Raw genomic sequence first — 11,614 nt, forward strand, 5'->3', positions numbered from 1 at the left:
TTGGCATAAAAATTCAGTGGGAAACAACACAAAAATGTAAGCCCTAAATTATGTTTCAAAATGACCTTTACTGCACACACACCAAATTACATTATACTTCACTACAAAAAGGGCTATATACTTTCAAAATCTAACATACTTTATCCACCCTTGTTTACCATTCATCCATTCATCCATTTTCTGAGCCGCGTATCCTCACAAGAGTCACAAAAGTTGACCCTATCCCAGCTATCTTCGGACAGGAGGCGGGGTACACCTTGAGCTGGTTGCCAGCCAATTGCAGGGCAAATAAAAACAAACAACAGTTGCACTCACAATCACACAATTAAGAGTCCCTAGTTAATGCATGTGGATCCTCTGGTTTCCTCATGAGTTAATTGAATATTGTAAATTGCCCATAGGTGTGAATGAGTGCGAATGGTTGTCTGTTTCTTTGTGCCCAACGATTGGCTAGCAAACAGTTCAGTGTGTACTCCGCTCCCTGCCTGAAGATAGGCTCTAGTCCACCCCCAACCCTTGCGAGGATGAGCAGCTCAGAAAATGAATGGATGGATATTGATGTTCAGGTCTCTGTGTCTCACTGAGCATACAGCAATGGACAGGGTGTGTTTTTGAGGCCTTGAAGAGAAAAAGGGAGGTCAGAATCATATAAGGATCTCTCCCAGTGACCTTGTCTGAAGACAAGAGGACCTCAGCATTCCAATGAGGCTTTTTGGCATAGGATACCTGAGGCAAGGGGTCCTGCCCACATCTGCACATCATCACATCAAGATTAGAATCAAACAAAAGTAAAGGGACCGTTAATGGTAGCCCTCCTGTTATCCATCCATTCATTCATTTTCATACTACTTATCCTGATTAGGGTCGTGGCTGAGCTGGAGCCGGGGTCCACTCTGAGGAGGTCACCAGCCAATCGCAGGGCAGCAGGAGAGCATGCAAACTGGGGAGATGTGAAAGAACTGGAAAGCCCTTATCTCTGAAATGTTGTGGTGAATAGGCGAAAATTTCCACAAAGTATTCCGACTTCAAAGGATGGACAAACTCTTCCATTTTCACTTCCTATTGGTGTATGTACAGTCATGGTGAGGTGTCTTAATGATTATGCTTGTAGCTGTATGAGCCCTCTTCTTGTTAACACAAATACGCAAAAGGAAGGTCATTGACTAGTGTTCTCGCTCCATCAAATCTGCTGAGCGTGCACACCTGATGACCCTCGCCTCAGACAGGACGTAGGTGTTAACTGAATGACACCTTTGAGTGTGAATACACAGGATAAAGACTGGACCATGTCATTTTGTTCTGTATTTTCCCTTGTGGAACTGCAGGCCCACACAGGTACAAAAGGAACTCGGCTACATACTGTATCACCTTGGCACCCAGCATTCATCCAAGGCTCATTTCCAGGCTATATTAAGACTCAACGACGCACTGGTCAATGACATTCTTAGCCTAATAAAGAAGGCCGAGTGCTTTGAGTCCTGCTCTGGATCACATTACACTGCGGTCTATCAGCAACTCCAGCGAGGAGAGACATGACGTATGGTCATACAAGCGGCGTAGAGACAGTCTTAGTTCTGATTACAAACCTGGAAGAAAAGCTATTGATTTACTAGATACCGTAATCACTCTGGACAAACATGACCAAAGATTAAACCACCACGTCTTTATTTAGTTTATCCTTCGGCCAATTAACTGAAAAAAAAAAAAAAATCATCCAAAAATACACTTCAAACAAATACAATTGCCCTTTACCACATATACTTTATTGCCGCACTGTGTGTCGATATTGATTTTTTTTTCCCCCATTTTGTGGTCTGTTGCATAATGGAATGTAGCTGAAGGCCACAGACGAGGGCTACTAAAGTTGTTGACAATGATGGTACAGTGTCAAAATGAGGGATACAACTAAGAGCGGTTTCCCCAATTTCTTAGCCGCAGAGTAAAAAAAACATTAGGAACAGTTCTCCATTTGACACACTACTGTTGGACACCACTGCAGACTACATCAATAACAAGCAAGCATATTCTGTCAAAACTGAACCTACCCAAGACAAAGGCCTGATTTTTTATTTTTGCTGTAGATTGTCCTGATCGATTAACCTAAGGTGTTGTGAGTGTTTTAACACTGATGTTTCCTCTTGGATGTGATTGGAAAACATGGTCGACAGTCATTGTGTTAAACCTGTTTATCTACAATCACATATCTCCAAGTTCTGATCCGGGCCGAACCACAGCTCTGTGATTGTGACGTGAGATGGATTGATAGCCGATTTAGAAGCAATCTAAAGCACATGCTGTTACCGTAGTGATATAGAGGAGGAACTGTGTTGAATGGTTGTATAAGGCCAGCCGCACACCGAGCGACACGACCAAAAGCAACAGTGAGCAATTGTGAAAAAACCTTGAGCCTCATTGACCCTTGCATATATAAAACTCACCCCCGGTATTCTTATCGAAAAATGTTTTGAGGAAAAACATTTATTGTATTGTTGTTATTATTTTAACCGCAAACAATTCCATTCATTTGACTATACTTGTGCATAGGCAGCACGGTGGATCAGCTGGAAAACCTTGGCCTCACAGTTCTGATGTCCAGGGTTCAATCCTGCCCCCTGTGTGGAATGTGCATGTTCTGCCCGTGCCTGCGTGGGTTTCCTTCGGGCACCCCGGTTTCCTCCCACATCCCAAAAACATACAATATTTATTGGACACTCTAAATTCCCCCTCAGTGTGATTGTGAGTGCGGCTGTATGTCTCGATGTGCCCTGTGATTGGCTGACAACCGATTCAGGGTGTGCCCGGCCTCCTGCCCGTTGACAGTTGGGGTTGCCACTGCCTGTTTGTTTATTCTGGCTGGATCTTGCTTCTACTCAGAAACAGATTTTGGGGTTAGGTTCAATTAATTGGATGCCATTTTTGATTGGTTGTTTGTGATGTCTCCAATGTTAGATTGTTGGGTGTTTAGCGTTCACCAATTTTTAAAATTTCAAATTACAGCAAAATTAGTGGGCAAATATTGGCCACTAATAAAAAGTACTTGCCAAACCCAATTATACTGAGTGACAGTTGAATTGATTTCAGCCTGTTTGTGAGGCTAATGTGTCTCACAAGTCATTCACTGCAGTAAAAATGACAAAGACCACATAAGCTAACAGTTAGCCTAGCTTCATCATTTTTTCCCCTCCTACTCCTATTCTTCATTTAGTTTGTATTTTCCAGCAGTCTAGCTGCCCTGTAGCACCATGTTGTCTCTATCGGGTCAGTTTAGTACCGCGACAGACACCTGGTTTGGAAGAAAAGACTAGCGATTGTCAGTGAACGAACGTAGTCTCATCATAAAAGTGATTTCTGACTAATGCTGTGGAGAAAGCCTTCTTCCTCTTTCTCCTTTCCTGTGCAGGCTCTGAACTCACGTGACACATTGGGGCCAGTGCGGAAGTGCGTTGGTGGCAGGAAATATGCGAGAGGGGGCCTCAAAAGCAGCACGTGTCACAGCACTAATAATCTTAAATTTACATTCGGCCACACATCTATAAAGAGGAAGGAGACTTGGGGAGGGGTCTAGCGAAAGACAGGAAGTGCAAATATTGTACATGTGCGCAATGCAAAACAAACCTACTTATTGTGTCTTCTGTCCCTTGCTGACATACAAACTTAAAGGAGGACTCTCCAATCTAAAGTAATATTATTATTACATATATTTTGGAAATTAACTGAAAAACAAATTGAAAATAAAGAAAATGTTTCTAAATCCAAGCAAAATCTGGATATGTGCCAGCTTTCGCAGCCATACCCGGAAGAAACGTTGCTTAGCATCCATCTCCTCAGAATATCCCGGAGAACATTGTATCAAAAAAGCGACCAGAAAAGGACCTTGTTGTGCAAAAACAATTGTCCCAGTTAACTCACAAACATCAGTAAATAATGGAACTCGTCTTTAGTATTCTTTTTTTTCTTGTCACACAATAATTTGGTTGTGACATCTAGGGGTTGTTCCAACACGGACTTTATTTTGCTTTTTTTTTCCCATTCATGTACAATCTCAAATTTTGAAATGAAAAATGTAGTCCCGATAACGTGTCAAATTATTTCCAAAGTAGTAATGTGGTTAAAGAAGTGTTGAATGTTGGACCCTAATAGGAATGTCATTGTGTTGCCTGTGTACTTGTTTTGCACCAAACCAGCAAAGTATGGGAGTCATGTATGTGCTACAAAACCAATATTGTTTGGAAATGAATTGCATGTATGTAAAAGTTGGTTCATTCTAAATAAACTTCAGTCATGAGTGTATGAGTGTACAAACAGATCTAACAGGGTATTAGTCTTCATGTTAATACATGACTTTGTGATATCCTAAACACCATCTTCTTCAGGGAACCTTTTTTGAATGCTATTCTCCATACAAGATGGTATATACACTGTATATTCTCTACATCTAAACCAACTCCTCAGAAAAGCGTCAAACACATCGGAACATCATAAACATCAAATGCCATTAGCTTTAGCTTCTTAACCATTAGCTGAAACGTCGTTAACTTTAGCTTCTTAGTTGTTCACTGTAGCGTCCTGATAGTTCGTCTTAGTCCGTATTTCCTCCTAGTCCGTCTTTCCTCCTTGTTCCTCTTTTGACACCACGCACGATTCCATTTACTCCTCGTCGCCAATGTAATGTTCGTGTTCGAAGGAATTCAGGCTGAGAGCTGTTTAAGACGTTAGCTGCTGCTCCATGACCACTCACTCCCGAACGCTCCTCATACACATCAAACACATCGATCCATATATTGCGACTTGCTATCGTTCGTCGTCAGCGCCACACTCCCTCTCTAACATGTCAAGTTCCGCTTGTGTGTATTCTGGCTCAAACGCGTCGGCTTGAATATTGTACATTGTTATTTTTGTTTTGTTTGTTTCTAATTATTTTTCACAAAAATCGTCCACAAAATGCCAGATAGTGGACGTTCTCTGTTTGGTGAAACGTATCAACGAGCAATTGGGGGGTTACACTGGAGGCGTAGCAAAGGCTGATTGGCTGTCAGTTTTCCGGCCGGAGTCATTAGAATGTCTGAGCGAGAGAGGAATTTCGATAATACTTTTCCAATTTAGAGATGTTTTTAGGTGAAATGTGTGGATAATTTTGGCATTAATAGAAACAGTGAACCCTCATCTACTAACTTTTAAAGTTAGTAGATTCATATTACTTTGGACAAAGTCCTCCTTTCACTGCAGAGGGGACGAAACAGTTGAGTGAAAGACAAAGACAACATGTCTTTTGCATGGCGTGACTTTATCAGGAGGAAAGAACAGGTGCTATTAATGACATGACATGTTGGGGCCCATAATATTGCAGGCTGGTATTTGGCGAACTACCAAAGATGTCGGAATAGAACATTGCGGCAGTGAGAAATGATTGCCAATCGGCAGGGTGAGGTGATAATTTATCTGTCACAGATGAAAAAGTGACATGTACAGTGTGTTCATGGTGTGACGTTACAATGTACAATGTTGCTTGCCTTTCCATTTGGGACGATGTCTATGAAAGCAGTCGATCCCTCATGATATGAGGCCAGCGGGGTCATGTGGGTCGCCAGTTTATTGTATTAACCCAACAGGCACAACATTCAGCGTACATCCACAATTCAATGAGATCCAGTGCAACAGTTGTACTAAATTTTTTTTACAAATATTAGTATGCTTGTGTTATTACTTGAAAAAATTGACAGTGTTGGAACACATTGGATTGTGCAGTTTTACCTAAAGAAGTGGTCTTTAAGTGTAACAATAAACAACACATATGGAGCTATAAAGTGTACCACTTCAGTAATGTAAATAGAAATCTACGCGTTTTCTGAACCGCTTATCCACACGAGGGCCTCATATGAGATGGAGCATATCCAAGGTGATTGAGCGAGAGGTGGGGTACACCCTGCACTGGTCCTAAGCCAATCACGGGTCTCGAGCATCTTTACTGGACCGTAATTTCTGGCCTATAAACCGCAACTTTTTTCACACGCTTTCAACTCTGGGGCTTATGCCGTGATGCGGCTCATTTGTGCATTTTTTCTAACAGCTGCAAGGGGGCACTCGAGCAAAAAAGGTAAGAGTGAGACTAGTGGAATATATGTGCCGAGGAAGTGACTTTTATCAGTATGTTTTTTTTTTTACCGGTTCTGTTAGAGCTGCGCTAGTGTTAGCGCTGTGCTACCGTGTTACTGCTGTGTCTCAGTGATTTAATTATTTTTTTTTAAACTGGCTCTCTTAGTGCTGTGCTGCCATTTTTTTTTTAATTTACTGGTATGTTTTTTTTTCTTTTTTAACCAGCCCTGTTCTTGCTACCGTGTTGTTGCTATGTTAAGCTAAGCTAAGGTATTAAAACTTTGAAAATTATTTCTGTGTATTGTCTTTCTGTGTAAATATCTCATGTTTCAATGTGGATTTCAATGCTGGCAATTGGGGCTTTTGCACAGGTGCGGCTTATGTATGTACCAAATAGTATTTCCTTTACAAATGTACTGGGTGAGGTTTATCATCCGGTGCACTCTGTAGGCTGGAAATTACGGTAATCACGTCCCAAATTAGCATTTTTGGGAGGTGTAGGTTGAGAGGACTAACTATTCATTTGACCTTGTTGCTTACAGTGGGTTTCCATTAAAAATGAATAGGGTTATTGCTTTGATAAACAAACAGAAAAAAAAAAAAATTTAAAAAAGTTTCTGAAAGAAGACTGCTTCGGAGCCCTGATGTGAAGAGATGTCACGATTTGGGATGATGCCAGACATTCTGTGATAAATGCTTTGCAACAACAAACCATAGTCAGAAACTTATCTACTGTATATACAGAATACTAAAGATAAGAAACTGCTGGAAGAGAATCGACACACCCAGTTTTTTGAACCATGTTGATATATCAGTATTGAAACACTTAACAGATACACGATCACTATGTACATATGTTATCAAAAAAACATCACAACACGCAAAATCCAAGACCCATTCTTTCCATATTTCTCATGCAAGTATGGACACATACTGTATTCTAAAAACATGTTTTGATGAACACCTTGTTGCGGCTTCTTCTTGGAAAACATACACAAACACCCCGCGTGTCATGTTCGGGGTGCATTGGGTTCAGTCTGCCATGAGATGAGAAAGGTGTGTATAAATAAACTAAGGAGTGGCATCTTTACTGGCGGAGCACAAAAAAAAGGGGGAAGTTAGAAGAGAAGCGAGAGGCAAAGGTTTAAGAGGTGGCGAGATTACAGTTAGTTTATAAAATACTGTATACTTTTACACAAAACAGGTGATGATAAGAGCAAGGAGAAGGCCACTCACACAAATTGACAAGTCCAAAGGTTTGTTTTTGTTTTTATTTATTTTTAAATGGTTAATAACTTTGCCTCTTGCTACAATTATATTACACGACTTTTATCTGACACGATCAAATTAGATGCGATAAAAGAACTATAATAAGTGCTCTCTTGAGTAGGGCTGGGCGATATGACCTAAAATTCCCATTAACAGTATACGGTAAATTGAATGCAGAAATAACAGATAACTCATTACAGCCCATGTTACACAATCATTAACTTTTTCACTTTACTATTAACGGCACTCAATATCCCTGTAAAGGGAAATTATAGCTTGGTTTCTAAATATTATATCACCTCGTGACACACTCGGGTGTCCGGCATGAGCCTCTCCCTTTACCACTATATAAGAACTTGAGCTGTCCATTGACGTAGTTACATGATTGGTCAGCAGTCGAATTACCTCCCCACCAATGAGTCTAAATTGGCTTGTGGGCTTATTTTACAATAAGAGTAACAATAATGACATTTTGGAGCTGAGCCTCCTCATGTGATTTTTCTTTTTAAGCTACCATCATTTTTATAGTGCACAATGTACACACTCCTATCTACAATATTTGATTGACAGCATCTGAGGGGGCAGTGTCTTCAGCACATTCAGCGGCCATGTGAGAGTTTAGAAAATGGCTTGATTTTTCACACTTTTGAAGCCACATTTACATAACTGCAGATTTTTTTTCAAGATTTCATATTATGTAGGGTTGTTAACAGACTTCTTTGTGGTGTGTGAAATTTCCAAGACTTTTATTTTTACTCGATAGATTCCTTAACTTGTTTTTTACACTCATATTAAGAACCTGAAACTAATGTTTGTGGTCAGTCAGTGTAATGGTTAAGTAGTGTAACCGAATGAGCGACAGGTGTCAAATCTAGGAGCAGTGTGATTAAGGATATACTGTACATCAGGGGTGCTCAATGCGTCGATCGCTAGGCAGAAAAAAAAAGACGTCAGCCAATGTTCCCTCTAAACAGTGCGCGCGCGCAGTTGTGCACTGCTGATGCAGTCTCATCTTCGCAGTGATTCTGCATTGCGTGCCAAAAAATAAATAATCCAATGCAAATTGAAAGTATAACATACAGCTATTCAGTTTGTGGCATTTTGCAATGTGATTCAATGAGTGAGGGATGACTGGTTGTTACATCCAATGGCACAATTTGTGTACTGTAAAAAATGAAAAGAAGAAGCCACTGGTTTCTTATTAGGCAGCACATGGAACTTTCTCTAACAAAAACCGCTGCTCCACCACACTCTCTTTTTCCTAGTTAACCTAACACCTCCGCCCCCCTTAAAGACGTACACTCATAATTACAAATGTTACAGTACTTATGCAGGCCATCAATGTGTTTTATAATGACAGCGTCCACCACCACTTCTTTAGTTAGCAACACAGTCTGTGCAACATAGAGCAAAGACGAGCTAGACATGTTGCTAATGTTTACTTTCAATATTAATGGAGAAAGTTAAAAAATAAATGCTGTTGATTTAAATTGCAATGACTGTCGGAGTATGTGAATAATTGAAGAAAAAGTGGTTAAACTGAATGAGATTTTCTCTTTTCCGAGTGGGAAAGGTCTGGTCTGAAGCCAAAGTAGAAAATGCAGGATGAGATGGTGTGTAATTTTAAAATTCCACCTTGGCACAGCCTGATTGAGGATAAAAGGACAGACAATGCAGTGCACAAAAAGCTAATTCTGTATTTGAAATATAGGAGGCAACATAACATTAACTTTAAAACGGTTTGGGAGCATCATCACCCCCCATTGTTGTCGGTAACTCGCGAGAGGCTGGCTGCTTGAAAAGTAGATCTTGGGGTAAAAAGGTCTGGGCACCCCTGATGTACATCATTGGCGTGCGATGTAAAGCTGTTATAAAATAACAACATAGGGCTTGTCTATATCGAATTATCATCATATTTTATGATCCCCAGCATCTGAGGGTCCTAAAATCTACTGGCGACCGGTGTTTGAAAAGTGTTGTAGACCCGAGACACACATTTTACATTGGGAAAAATCTCACTGATTAATTGTACCAACTGCTATCTTGTGGAACAATATTTAATTGTGCTGCCTGTCACTACACGCAAATACAATCACTGGCATTAAGCTACAGCATGCAGCTTGATATTATTATGTTGTGTTTTTCATGTTGCTGATACACACTGGAGGTGTTTGTGGGATTGATACTGCAGTTATTTTATCTACATGTACAATTCATGAAACTCTGAAGCGTATCTTTTAAATACATTAAAGCAGTGATTCCCAACCTGTGAGGGACAATTAATGATGCAGTTTCACTTTATGTGACCCCAAATTACAATTTATTTATTACAAATATATATTCGTTCATTTATCTCTGCCAGTGGTGTATAGGGACAGGAAAAACAAATGCTCTTACATTAGACAGCAGAAGTTAAAATAAAGCTGCGTTCGCAAAAAGACACACTAAGTTGATTTGTGGGTGACTGGAGATTAAATTAGCATTATTTGCATGCACTTTTTGTGACATCTATGTTTGATTGTTGTGGAAATTGAAAAACTGGCTCAATAGAGGTCGGCAAACCCTGCATGAAAATAAATCGTCTTTGAAATGTTTGATAAACACTGCGTACTTGACGAAAGCAAGACATGTCAATTGTTGCATGTCACATTTTGAGGGAAAAAAGTATGTTTTGGATTTGAATCTTCATTTTAAATGTACATTGCCCTACACACAATGCCGTCACATGAGCAGGATTCTGAGTTTACAAACTAAGGGTGACTGTTCCCAGATTTATTGGACAAGGTCGCCACCTGCTGATGAGTATTCAGGTACAAATGGTAAATTTCCTCATGCACGAGTCTATTTTTCTCTTCGTTTTTTTCCCCCTTTTAACATGTAAGTGCTGTTTGAGAAAGAAACTAATGAGCAAAAAGACAAAACAACATTATTAAGGTTCGCTAAGGATCAATTTTACGCAACGCGTGCGTCCTTCTGTCGTGCGTACAACATTCCAAGAGGAACGTAAATATGTCATTACGTTAATACATCTCTGAATTTCTACATGAACGTTGTTGGGAGACTTTTAAGACATAAAATAAAAACGCTTGCTAGTCCTAATGCCGAAACCCGGGATCGAACCAGGGACCTTTAGATCTTCAGTCTAACGCTCTCCCAACTGAGCTATTTCGGCACACCACGCAAGTTACGGGAACACATTTCGATGTCAATAAGTCACCATCAACGGCACATATGGAAAGCAAGTGTCTTACCGTGGCAGTTTGTCGGATTTCGTGGCTCCAACTCCGCGCCTGGGGTTTCTGGGCCTGATGACGTTTGATAGTTGAACACCGGGAAACGCTAGCATAGCACACTTATCCACAGCTCAGGGTGGGTACTCTCCTGTAAAAGACAATTACATCTAATGTTGGCTAAACTGCAGCATCGGAGTTATATGCTGACCCTCCAGTGGAGCTCAAAAACGTCATACTGTATTAGAAAGCTCCTTGTCTGATATACTCCCCTTGTAACCGAACAATCAGTAACATTGTGAAATTAATTTCGTTAACTGCGCCAATAAAAACCAAGTTTTATCGTCTTTTTTCCAAAGTAATAATGTTGCTAGAGCCTGAAAACAGCCATTTCTGCAAATGTGTATCTATGCCAAACGTATATAGGCTACTCTATTTTAAGGATCATCAAAACAACCATCTCGAAACTTACTTAGTAGCACTCCCTACTGGGCCAAAAGAACTAGCTCTGGACACCAGCTTCATCTATGTTTAGCTGTTCAACATGTTTATCTTAATCATAGGACACATGAAAAAGTGAAGGAGCCGTACCTTAAATTCATCAGAGTGTCCTCCATTTTGGTACGAAGAAGCCATTTTGGGCAAATTCAAGGGTACAACTTTGACAAATTGCCCAGACAACACTTTCACTAATAGACACAAAATTCGGTGGACATCTATTGTTACGAGATGCATGAAAAAATGTCTTTTGTTTGAAGCAGGCGTTTTGAGTGGATTTTTAGGCTTCCTCCACAGCTAGGTGACACTAATTTGTACTTTTTTTTTCTTTCTTTTTTTTTTTTCGGATCCCACTGGGGCCTCCACTCCCTGAGAAGGGTTGCGTCAGGAAGGGCATCCGGCGTAAAAATTGTGCCAAACATATATGTGCGTTTCATCTGAGATGACACGCTGTGGCAACCCCGAAAGGGACAAGCCGAAAGAAACTTACTTATTCAATATGAGCAGAGCATGGCCCATGTTGG

The 11,614-nt window shown here is 40.4% G+C and overlaps 1 protein-coding gene and 1 non-coding gene across 2 annotated transcripts in view; both read right to left on the reverse strand.

Annotated features, from left to right (window-relative positions):
- LOC133507786 (inositol hexakisphosphate kinase 2-like) overlaps nt 1–10,740 on the reverse strand; it is a 45,133-nt gene extending 34,393 nt beyond the window's left edge. The window contains exon 1 of the mRNA XM_061833219.1: nt 10,614–10,740. The gene's annotated coding sequence lies outside the window, so the exon portion shown is untranslated. The remainder of the gene's footprint in view (nt 1–10,613) is intronic.
- On the reverse strand, nt 10,462–10,534 carry trnaf-gaa (transfer RNA phenylalanine (anticodon GAA)). The gene has a single exon. It is a non-coding gene; the product is annotated as a tRNA-Phe (tRNA).
- Nucleotides 10,741–11,614: the final 874 nt, after the last annotated feature.

This window comes from Syngnathoides biaculeatus, chromosome 10, assembly GCF_019802595.1.
Source record: "Syngnathoides biaculeatus isolate LvHL_M chromosome 10, ASM1980259v1, whole genome shotgun sequence".
NCBI lineage: Eukaryota > Metazoa > Chordata > Actinopteri > Syngnathiformes > Syngnathidae > Syngnathoides > Syngnathoides biaculeatus.